Source organism: Strigops habroptila, chromosome 9 (genome assembly GCF_004027225.2).
Source record: "Strigops habroptila isolate Jane chromosome 9, bStrHab1.2.pri, whole genome shotgun sequence".
Lineage (NCBI taxonomy): Eukaryota > Metazoa > Chordata > Aves > Psittaciformes > Psittacidae > Strigops > Strigops habroptila.
In genome coordinates, this window is record NC_044285.2 from 4,699,484 (window position 1) to 4,712,169 (window position 12,686).

The 12,686-nt window shown below is 41.5% G+C and overlaps 1 long non-coding RNA gene across 1 annotated transcript; it reads left to right on the plus strand.

The window, feature by feature from the left end:
- Window positions 1–10,486: 10,486 nt before the first annotated feature.
- Window positions 10,487–12,113, plus strand: LOC115612519. Its single transcript, XR_003993048.1, has 2 exons — window positions 10,487–10,627; window positions 11,860–12,113. It is a non-coding gene; the product is annotated as an uncharacterized LOC115612519 (long non-coding RNA).
- Window positions 12,114–12,686: the final 573 nt, after the last annotated feature.

Below are 12,686 nucleotides of genomic sequence, written 5' to 3' on the forward strand. Positions count from 1 at the left end.
GATTAGATAACCCATCTCATATGTAATGTTAATTTATGAGCATTAGGCAAGTTCTTATGAAGCCTTTTTAAACCAATTCATTGCCACGGAGCTGATCATTTATATCAGTCCTTGTACTCAGGTAGTAAAATTCCATAATTCACTTCACTAGATAACTCTCTTAGCAGAAGGCTTCACTAGCGCTCAATATATTATCATCAATACTAAGGAATACTATTATTTCTCACTAACGGCATTATTCATGATGAATGAAGATGCCCTGTATCTGCTACTGCTACCTTTGATGCTAAATAATCCTATTTTCTCTGAACATAAAGGCTGCTCAGAGGAACACATGGATTCAGTGGTCCTGTGCTTTAGTCTCAGCTCTGCCACTCACTCCCCTTAGAGCCTCGGGTAAATCTTTTAAAACTCCTAATACCGTGGTAGCCACTCAGTGACAAAGCAGAGCTTTGTTGTACCAAGAGCATCCACCACTTTGTCCTGTTCTTTATGAGTAACTGAGGAATAAGTCGATGTGAAGACATGGAAGACATGGCTCCTAGGAAGTTAGAGAATCCAAGACACATGGAGCTGGGGCCATGGACTCAGATATTGCACTGGAAGAGTTATAGAGATACTGGTAAAACCTTACAGCCTTGGTATCCGTACACAGCTACAAAGAGAGCACAAATTCAGCCGCAGCCCAATCCTGCCCTTGCTTTTGAGTGGTATTTCCAGCCAATTTGTTTATGTGAGTCCAACTGGGAAATATGATTCATGTGATAGATCATTTCAAAGTTTCTAAAATACTGGAGGCTGTGAAAGGGCACAGTATTGTTAGCAGTACAAGAGGGTCTGAAACACAAAAAGCAGATTTGGATTTGTGGCTTTGATCTCTTTGCCAAAGCTGGGGTCTGAACATTCAGTCCAGTCTGCAGACAGGGACCCGTTCTGACATTTAGATCTGGTTTCTGGTTTCAGATTCCAAATCCATTTGAAGTCTTGGTCTCTAATATTTGTTGCAGAAGTTGAGATTTGCTTCACCCAATGGCCCTGCAATGCTGCTATAGCACTGTGGCCAGCTGGCATTCTGGTTCCCACAACCACATCTGTGCTTTCTCCTCATGTTCCCAGTGTTGGTTAGACTGAACCCAGAAACTCCAAGGTACAAAGAAAAGAAAGACACCAGAATACAAACATTGATGTGGGGTTCAAAACGGTGTTTGGAAAAGGACATCTAGCAGTGCTGGTAGTAAGAACAGGCTGTTCTTACTTGAGTGAAGCCACACATCACTCAGTAAAATACCTAATAAATAAAGCGTGCTTCATATATGCTTGCCATGAACTAACCTACGTTACAGAATAGTCCTATAGTGGGAAAGCATCTATTGTCATTGAGTAGGATAGAAACAGGAAATGCCCATTCCCTTTCCGGTATTGTGGAGAGCTTGATTCAGATGAGACATCAATTAGCATTTCTCTTGATGAGTATTTGACAAACTATTATTTAAACTATTTCCACTGCCAGGTCTTTGGGAAAATTACACTCAGTGCCAAACAGTCTGTTAAAATCTTGCCTAACAAGTCTGCACGTTCCACACTTGAGAATTTAAGCAGATGCTTTACACAGCTAAGGGAAAGAGCTCCCTCCCAGCGTCCACGGTGGAATTTCAGGTTGCTTTAATGGTGTCCAAATGCCTTCCCACTAGACACATTTCCTACCAAATCATGAATAAAATACATCTTCTGCTCAGGCATTAAAACACAGAGGACAAAACACATCAGCTGTGATGTCTTAATGAGGAAGGTTGAAGGAGAAAAAGTATGACTTAAGATCCACAAACATAAAAGCGATGCTGCTTTTTGGCATGTGTCTTCTGTACGAACATCTCAATGTCAGCTAACATACAGTAGTAAAGCTTGAAGATGTAAATATTCTATTATTCAAGAGATATTTGAAGATTGAATGCAAACCATGCTAAATAAAATATTACAGTTGTCCACTACTCGATGCATTAGAAAAAGGCCAAAGCGGTAGTGCGTGATAGTGGTGAAGACCAGGATTACGAAGTGAGTTCAAAGCATTTGAAGCTGTGCAAATTCTTTCTCAGAAAATCTGTTACCCAAATCCCAGCATTGTCAAAGTCTATGGACAGTCTCTGAAGCACTCTAGTCACCAAATAACTGACATGGGACAACAACTGCTGTTTCATGAGATTTATGCCATTTGGGCCTGCAATCTTACAAGGGTAGGTTTTGTGAGACACCAGGCAGAGGAAGATCAGAGTAAAAAGGTCTTCTGGTTTTGAATTGGAATGGAAGATGAAAGCCTAAATAAATTCCACTCAGGGACTGAAATTTCACTAACTTCTTACATTCTCAAGGCTGTTTCATTTCTAAAAGACAGTAAAAGAAAGCAAAATAAAATAAGACAAAATGTAAAAAAAGTAAAATAATGCTTGCTGATTACTAAGAACTTTGTAACTGAGGACAGAGGATTAAGGTGGTTAAAATTTACATGGTACTTTCCAAGTCTTGACTGTGATTTTTTAAAAATAAAATAATCTTTTACTCAAAATTACATGGATGATAAGAGATCTGTTTCTCTCTCTGCAATGTCTGCCAACAACTACAGGTAGTTTTGTGGGGGACTGTGTTGGCTGCGAGTTCCCAAGTTTGGGCAATATCCTCCGAGCACATAAAATCACTTCCCGGACTCCCCAGGCTCCTCTGACCAGTGTGACTGAGATAGCTACAACATTGTCTTTCTGTACCAAATCTCAAATGGAACAGCAGTCATCTGTTCCTCTTCATATCACTTCTTGCTTGTACCAGAAGGGAAATTAAACAAAAAGTATAAATAACCTAGAATGAGCACAGCCAGACACATTTCAGACCCTTCAGACAGTATGCCTCACCGTGTCTCTCCACAGTCATTCAGAGAAGAGGAAATAATTACTATCAAGTTAGACATTTGCTTCAATAGCTATTTAAACTAGCCAATCCTGTAAACCTCCCTCTTCCATAAAGCTAGATAGCTTTGTGTCTCCATACCCAACACCACTGGCAGAAATCTCTTCCTTTCTTCATTCTACCCTTGTGCTAAGGCAGTACCCAATGAACTGGGAATGAACTGGGAATTCAGATACTTGGGTTCCATTGCTGCGGTAGCACTAAGTGATATTGTGACTTGGTACAAGTCACCTTACTCCTCTGTTCCAGTTTTTCCATCTGCAGACTGGTATCAACACCTACATATTGTCTGTGGCCTGGGGAACCAGTGCCGGAGTCCCAAGGTGTCAGGAAGGCCAAGTTCCCTGCCTGTGGTCAACCTTGAGAAGGAAAAAAATCTCTCTTCCCCTATTGCTCCTTGCCACACTGCCTCAACTTCAAGGGCAGCTTCTTCACAGGTTTCCTGAAAACCTGGATATTTTTCTGGTAGGATAGAAAGAGAACAGGAAAATTCTTCTGAGCTCCTCATTTTGGTATTTCATGTCAACAAATCTCACCAGAACCCCTAAATCCTGAGAGCATTCACCTCTCATCCTGTCGTAACTGACCAGACTGTAACATGTCTTGAATTTTTCACCTAAGGAAGGAGTTAAGCAGTTTTATATAAGAAAACAAAAAAAATTGTTTTCAGAAAGTTTTAGAATATTTTGAGAGTTTTAAAGTTTATACTAAACATATTCTACAGACCAGTGTGGTGTGGTTTTGTAAGACTCTGGATCCCGATTTTCATTTTTACACCTAGTATCAGCTCTGGCTACTTCCTGCACTACTCAAACCAGCTACCAAACAGGTACCGTTCAGTGGCATCAATTAAAAGGTTAATTGTTTCCTTTTGCTACAATAAATAACAGTGAGTCCAAAACCAGAGCAGGTAGAGAACCACTGGTAAAGGATGATGCTCGTGGTAAGCGTATTGAGGTACTGCTGGCCCAGATTCCCCATACAAATTAAGGCTGGTTTCCAGCGTTGCTAATGAACGGCTGTTACACTTTGCAGCTGGAGGTTTCTGCTGCAACAAATTCTGAAAGAATTTTTGAGGTAGAAGATGAGAAGGGACAGGCGCAGAGCCCATGAAAGCCTGGTTATTGCAAGGCACCATCATTTGGACGTTTCCTTTAAGAGTGAATTATATATGATAATGGCTTCATTGTCATCAAATAGAATACAATTAATTTTATTTTTTAGTATGTTATCAGCAAGCAAACCACCAGTATTAGCTAGATACCATCTGGGAGTGACAGTTTCCTTATTACAAAATATGTAAAAATATGGACTCCCTTAAGGAATCTGTTGCACTACATCTGCTCCGATTTTTGTTATATGCTAATGGATTTTAACCCAGCATATGAAGCATGTAAAAAAAATAACAGAAAATTTTCAACTAAATTACTTGTTTCACATTTAAAGTGTCACAAAGACAGAGACAGCCACATATGCAGCCTTAGCTATGGGGGACTGGGAAGAAACAAAGAAGTAAGGAAGAGGCATTTCTTACCTGCTGTTTTGCTATCCAAGCCTCCCTCTCAAGAGGGATTCTAGCTGCCCACATAATTAAGGCCACTTGATATGTGAAGGAAGTATTGGGACTGTACACAGCTAAATCTCCAATACGCTTAGGTGAGAACAAAAGATTGTGACTGCTGAAGCACAATTATCTTCCTTATTTCCCTCTGTTCATAATATTTTAAACAATCACAATGATTAAAATGGGCTATTACAATTAAGAGACTATTCTCCAGGGGAGAGGGTTGGGTTTTCATGGTCTTCACACATTTCCTTAACTTCCCTTTGCAACGATCAGATCTTGAGAATCAGCTGGAATGACAGACTATGGCATTAGGTAACAAGGAGCTGTCAAGATTACATTGAGAATATGGCAGATTAAAAATCCTTGCTGCTGAACTATTGGTGTCATCATTTTTGAGAGAATGACCCATTACCAGAGCTTGAAATGAATGTCTGTGCTGCAGACACAGGGCAGAGGAGGGCTGGGGTTTTCCTGCTTTTGGTTTTTTTTATCCCCTGTACAATTAAGTGGCGCTGTAGCTTTAGGCTAATAGAATTTCTGCACTTGTAAAGCAGTTTGGTATGAATTGCTTTTCCATGGATCTGTGTCCCCAGGCCCTGCAATGTGAAATACACCAGGCATTACTTTTTCATTAGCATCAACACAGGACATTTCTATGTATTAAGCGCTAAAAAATATTTCATGATCTGTTTACACTTCATACATATATTAATTAGAGCTGGGAAGTTTTTGACTGCACATAAGCTTTTTGCCTAAGTTTTCTTTAAATAAAAGTAATGCACTGCCAGCTGTGGAGTCCCAGAGATTTTCCAGACTATTTGGAAAGACTATCTCTTCTCTTGCTTGTGTTTGTATAAACATGCGTATCTAAATTTATACAGACATAGATGGCCACACGCATATATGCTCACACATACAAGATATTATTATTTGCAGGTGTAAAGATGGAATTCCCAGTGAATCTCTAAATTCAGCATTTCCTAGAAAGAAATACTGTGTGATTGTACTCTAAATGCATACAACCTAAATTAATGTTTGTAGGAGGGAAAAGTACCTTACACCTTTAAAAATCAGTACTTCCATGCTTTATACAAGCTGTCTGGTGTGATAAATTTAAAGAGCTTTAGAAATACAAATTAGTTAATTTTCACAACACACGGGCAAGCTATTTAGGTGTTCTTTTACCCATTAATATACCCAAAGGGTAGATTTGGCTGTAAAGAAGCTGACTCAGTGACAGAACTAGGAAAGAATACTCTCTCTTTTATCCTTGGTGGCCCAAGTGCCAGATCTGCAATTGCTGAAATTTCTATTCTGCTCCTCAGGGGAATACACAGATGAAAGAAGCTGTGGCCAGGTCAGAAGATGATGACAATACTACTACTAATAATTTTTTTAATGGAAGAAAAAATGGAAATGGGAAAGATATTTCTGGATAATGTGTGGAACAGGTTTTAAAGAATAAAACTAAGCTGAAACTGATTCCAAGATCTCATACTGTAAGTTGTGTTTTGGTGCTTCCTATGGTTACATGACTTAGTACCTGCTGATTCCAATCTTATTCAAGCAGGTTAGACAGTTCAACCTAAATAAATCAATGAGTTTAGACACATGAGTGTCATAACAGGAAGCGATGGTTTATGGTAGATGTTTCTGGCTAGACATTCCAGCTTGCCCCTCCTCACCAAACGGGGACTGCCGTCTCCCCGCAGAGAAAGTACAGCTGGTAGGACGACAAGGGATGGATTTCTGCTGGGCCCGCGGCCGGCATCTGGGAACAGCAGTGGGATTTACTACCCTGGATGGCAGGGAACACACAGCTCTGTGCAGCCAACCCAAAGAAGGAGCCCCAATGTCCTGCTTTTGAAGAGGGACAGAGGAATAAAGAAAATAAGCCACTTGCCCTGTTAATGGTATAATAAAAAGAACCCTTCAGCACCTTGCTCCCCAGTGCATTCCGAGACGAAAAGAACCCCACAGCATTCACTTCCATTTACATGGAAACACTTTACAGTAAGTGGCAGAGCCTTTCTGACTGCTTTGATACTTGCTGCAATAACAAGTACTTGTGCTGTATTTCACTGCATTAGCAGTGCACCAAGACTATCTCAGCAAGCTGTAAATGTACTTCAGTGGGCTTGGGCAAGTGCTCTGATCAAAGCGATTGTTTTCTCTCTAGAGACAGACTCACCCTTCGTATTTTAGTTTGTTTCCTAATGTTTTGGACAAATCTCCCAAGGAAGCCGAAGATAAAACTCACGCTACCTTTGAAAGGGAGCAAGTGCTGATGGAGATCAGCAGGCTCTTGTCCACGCGTCCCAACCCCGACACCTTCAGCACTTTGATTTAGTCAAGAGGTGCTCTCAGAAAGCAGAGCTACGTGCAGCTTCACCAGCCCTTTTTAGACACATTTTCTGATTCCGAGCCAGTGTCACCCTTGATTTCTGTCTTGACACGCTCAAGAATACTGAGCTTTTCTGAATCAATAGCTGGTAGCATTGATTTTGTGGTGTGTTGATTTTGGATTTGAGCAGTAACTGCTGAGTGCTGGATGGTAGCTGAGGATTCTCCAGTGGCATAATCAGGTATGTGTTAGAAAAGGCCAAGGGGGACTTTATAATGGATCTCAATGAAGTCAGAGCCAGAGTATCATTCCAGTATATTTCTAACAAGATGTACAGGAACAGATTTAAGTGGTACTTAATGTTTCTCCACCTACAGTACTTGCTGTCACTAGGAGCTAAATAAAAACGACTTACAACCTAGCTTTGAACTTTGTGAGCCAGCACAACTGAGCAGGGCTTGCTGAGGGCCCCACGGTTCAGGTTCATGGAGGCATAATTAAAATGCACAAGACAGATGCTCAGTGAACTCTAGCTTTTAATATTTCACAAACAACCTGGATGCCTTTTCTCCTGACCTCCAACAAAGATGTTTTTTTCCCTCCTGATACTCAAACCACTTGTACTTAAGATTAATGACCAGCCATTTGGTTAAGGGCAGCTCTGCAAATGCAACTTTTTTAAGCAGTGGCATGCTATTTTTCCAGCCGTATTTCCTCCCTACTAGTGATGACTAAATGAGAGAGAAACATACACCAACAAATAAGTAAAGTCTTCACCAACTGATGTCCAGAGACAGGATAGTGTAAGAAATCCAGCCACGGCCCCCAAACTCCTTAAGTACCCATATTTGCTGCACTTCCTACTCAAAATAGAAGTCTCTTCATGCACAGCTACATGGGGTAGCTCAATTCTGGGCACAAATAATCCATGTGAATTATTTGTCCAGTATCCCCATGAAGAGTCTATGGCAACCAGTAATGCGTGGGGGAAATGTGGGATCTAAATATGGATAATACTGCTGGATCAAGGAAGAACAGGGTCAACATTACAGTCTAGGGAACTTAAGAGGGCCTGAGATGCTCTTGAACAAGTAGGTCTGGAATGCCCAGTTGGGAACAAACCAGCACATTTCTCATCCTGTTCTTGCCCCTGTGTAGACATGGTACTTAAGCTAGCCATTAGCTTACGCTTTTATTCCCAATGTCAAAGATTCCTGTGCAAAGGGAAGAAGAAAGTTTTTGCATTGGCTTCTTTCCATGTTACATTGTACTGGAGACTTTCCATTTCTTTATTGTCATGCAAATTCCACATATCACCAAACCAGCAGTGAGTATTCTGTCTAGTATAGTAGTCTGTGAGTAGCCAAAAATGGATAATGAAGCCCATGTTTATTATGCAAGGTATCTTTAAAAAAAATGGCTGTCTGTGAATCCCAAGCTCCCAAAACAACTTATATATTCTCTTTTCTCTTCTTGGTATTCATACACTTAATACCTAATCATCGCATCACTCACAATAGATGAGAACACTGCAATTCCAACCTGGCATTGACCTCCAAGTGTTTTTTAAGGAGACACTAGTGAAGGAACTACTCGAAAGGCAAACCACAGCAGAGGAAGAGTGAGAGGTCTGTTTCATGTCAATGTTTCAAATTACCCCAAGGAAAGGAACGCACATTTTTGCTTCTGGGAGGCTGGCTTTGGCAAGTGGGCAAAACAGTGCAAGAGATCTGATATGATGTCAATACCAGATCAAAGAGGCTCATCAAGTCAGCTAGTGAGTGAGCTGGGAGCCCTGGGAATTGTTGCTGGATTCCCTCTTGCAAATTCCTTAAACTTAGCAATACAACCAAGGGCTGCTCTTTTCCTTGTCCTTGCAAATTAACAGATTGTTATTGAAGGCATTATTTTAGACTTTCCCTGTATTTGATTGCTTTGCTTTAAGCACTCAGTTTTCAGAGCACATTGGCAGCCCCCCACAGCCTTACTTTCTACCTGCAGTCTCTATAGTTCAGGGACTTTGTTTGCTCCTTCCGCTCCCTCCTTTAAGTTTGAAAACTGGTTAGTTAAGAAGTATCAGTATTGATTCCAAGATTTAACACATAAACTTCAGCAACAGCAAAAGACTGGCAAGGTGGGCTTTAGAAATGCTACGTGGCTTTTCTTTGCTTTTGAGAAAAGAGGCTGGAAAAAGGAACTTACAGACTCACGTCAGTATTGCACTTAAGAACTCAGCAACCAACAGCTTACGTTTTATATTTTAATAACTGAAATACTCATGCCATTTTAATTGAAGACATAAGAGCAAATCATATTTTAGATGGCAGTATATTAATTTTCAAGTCACTGTCGCAGAAGCTGCTTTAAACAAAAAGCTTCACTGTAAGTTTGGTTTTGCTTGTTCAAAACCAAGCATATCTAGATGTCTTGATATTTAAGACATGGGGATATGATCTCATTTTGATGTAGATACATGGCGTGAGATTTATGCAGGATAATTCAAAACAAGTGTTCTCAAACGCTCTCTTGGCTGTGGATCACAGCGTCAGAGATTCTGAATGGATTGCTAATTGGTGCCTGACAGGCAATCCCATACAGCAGCCACTCCACAACTTAGAGAAAAATAGGTAAGTGTACTGTGTATACACAGTTCCCTTATGGTATGATTACCAATGAGAGAAGGAAAACAAGTTGTGCTCAGAAGGAGCACTTAGGACCACTAGAAAGTGCCAAAAGTACAGAGTGAGAGCCACTGAATACAGAATATTTATTTTAAAACGTTAAATTAATACAGGCTTAGAGTGACAACATCTGAGGGGGTGGCTTAGGGGTGGAAGAAGTGTTCATTTGGCTATCAAGGGCTCTAATATCCAACAAACTCTTTCTACTACTTTCAAGAGCCTCTGCAGTGATCCTCTATCCATATACTGGTGCAGGACACCTTCCCCATTGCCACCAGTCCTGCAGATGTCTTCCTACCCAAGGCTGGAAGTGTCAGCAGTAGAGGACTGCACCCTTTCTGTAGGGCAGCACGCCGGGCAAATGAGACACTTAGTGAACTATTGACAGCCATGGCAGTAATGGCAGGCACAAACCTCTGCTCCCACTCCAAGCTCTGAGGAGAAACAACAGCCATAGGTGGCTTACAAGCCATGGATGCTCCCAGGCATTTGCTCTCCTTCCTTTCCACCCATTCTTCTCCCATTCCTGCCTGCTCTTTATTCCTTAATTCCTGTCCTGCTCTTCTCCAATCTCACTCCTGGTCCAGTCCCCTGGGTCTGAGAGTTGTCACACCATCCCTACATGTGAGCCTGTTTTTCTCCCCATTTTTCTACTAACTTTCAGCTTCTGTTTCCATCCTTTCCTTACCTATGCACCAATGATTAAAGGTTAGCAAAGCTGACACAACAGAAAAGACTGCTGCAATGGGAAATGACAGGTGACCTTCCACAATGCTGCCCACCTGCCTGTTGGGTATTTGCTACAAACGAAGCTTTGCCAAAAATAAAAAGGATGAAACAATAAGGCTAATTTGTCTAAATATTTAGTAATCCCACAGATAGCCATACAGCTATCCATGCTAAAGCAAATCCCCAATAGCTCCTCCAGGTTCAGTGGAATTATTCTGTGTACATCAGCACTAAAACCAACACAAGAGTCCTGCAGACTAATCTTAGCTTACAAGCCAAACAGGAGTGCGGGCGCTCTGAGTGATCTGCACTGGAGCAACTGGGACCCTCAGGTGACTGCAAAACACGGAGGTAAGCCAAGCTGGCCATGTATTTTTGGGTTTGTTTGCTTGTTTTCTAGCACAGTACGAATTTGCCTTTCCTTTTCTCCCTCTCCAGCAGCGAAGTGCACTATTCCTTTAAAAGCTTGTGTTATTTTAGTGCAAAAGGGTCTCTCTCCTCCACTCTGCCTCTCAGGCTTGAGGTTCACACTGCACTGATAGCACTAATCTCTGAAGAACCTTTTCAGGATCAATGATTATAGTACTGCTAGCCCGTTGTTTTGCAGACTTTAAAAAATAAAATAAAATAAAATAAAAATAGCCAGCACAATCAGGACACATTCCTTTTCATCTCTGTCTTTCTCATAATTTTCCATGGCAGAGTTCATGTCAAAAATGCTTGGTTTCCACCCTCTGCCCAATTGTGAGCTCTTCAAAGGGAGAGAATAAAAGTTGGAGCCTGAATCCAAGAGCAAATGCTCCTGCAGCCATGTTCAAGCCAGCTTTTGAAGTCTTTCGGCTCACCTCTTGATGCCAGGCAGGCCCCTATTATTACCAATGTTGTTAGCCATTTCAGCTCCATTTCCAGGCCTTCATGGACAAGAGAGCAAGGGAGGCCCTTTCATGTCAGGCTTTGCAAAGCTGCTTCAGTGTTTGAAGGATGAAAGTCACTCTTGTTTGTTCTTGCTGCGGTGCACAACATTTGGCTTAAAAAATAGAGGATGTTGCCTTTCTTGAAGTGGACCGGGCATTGCTGGACACAATCAACACTAATGGCAGGTCTGCAGTCGGGGTTTTCAGGGCTCTTTTTGGTATTATTTTTCTCTTAAAGAATGTAAATAGCCACGTATAGCAGCAGCAAGATCTTTTTTAATTTAGAAAAGAAAACTACATTTGTGCAGATGTAAGGGCAGAGAAAGGGGGCTGGGTGGGAATGAGCCATTTCCTCGTGACACAAGTACAGATGAGAGATTATTTTAATGAGGTCCAAGTAATGAGAGCCTTTAATTCAGGGATACTGAGAGGAAAAGCTTTTCTCCTGTCCTAGAAGCAGCCAAAACAAAGCTGACTTATCCCAGACACAGAAGTGATCTGCGAATCCCGCAGAGAGCCTCTGCCTGGCTTCAGTGCATGACCTGGGGTTGGTATGATCCCTCTTCCCACCTTCCAAGGGGAGGTCGGAGGGGGAGGATTAAAACTTCCTCTCTTTGACACTGTATCTTTGACAGGTAGAGCTTTTCATCATGCTATCTTCTTTTCCAGGATCGTTATGTCCTCTCTCAGTCCACGAGTTTCTACCCACACTTGTGTTTTGAAGGCAACAAGGAAGGGGAGGATAAGGAAAAGGGGAAGCAAAAAGAAACCCCCCTGAAGCTGAACATCCTTTACCAGGGAATGAAACCCTGACATTCTGTGGCTGACACCATCCTCCAGCAAAACTGCAGCAAAGAGGTTGCCAAGATAAGAGAACCCCAAGCAAGCGAGCAACTAAATAAATAAGTGCATGAAGAAAGGAAGTTTTTGTTTTGATTTCTTGTTAGTCATGATATTTAGCCTTTTATCGCAGTGAAGTTCCCATCCGCCCCCTTCAAATCCGGTGCTATATATTCTTCACCAGTAACAACAACAATGCTAAGGAGCCTGAGAGCAGGGAACGGGCGGTCAAATGAACTTCTTGGGCCAGCTGTGTTTAGTTTTCAGATGCCCATGTGTTCCTTGTTAGGCTGTCTTCCAGCCCTCCTCTGCCTTCTTTTCTATTCTTCACAGTCCAAAACTATGAACCAATTACAGACCACAGAGTCAGCTATTTACCCCCTCCTGCCTTTACACAGCTATTTCCTGCCTGCTATCAGCAAAGTTAGACAAAGATGACAACAAGCCCAAGGTTTTTACCATAAGTCGAACCATAAGTGGGGACCTGAAACACCCTAAAGCTGTTATATTTTATGTAGGGGAAAATTTGAAAAGGATTATCTGAGGAAAGCAATCAGCTCCAGACTGAAATCTATCTCACTGGTGTTTATATCATAAAATAATTGCCATTTAGGCCTCTATCACACTTGGAATATGAATCATATGTCTGGAGGGCT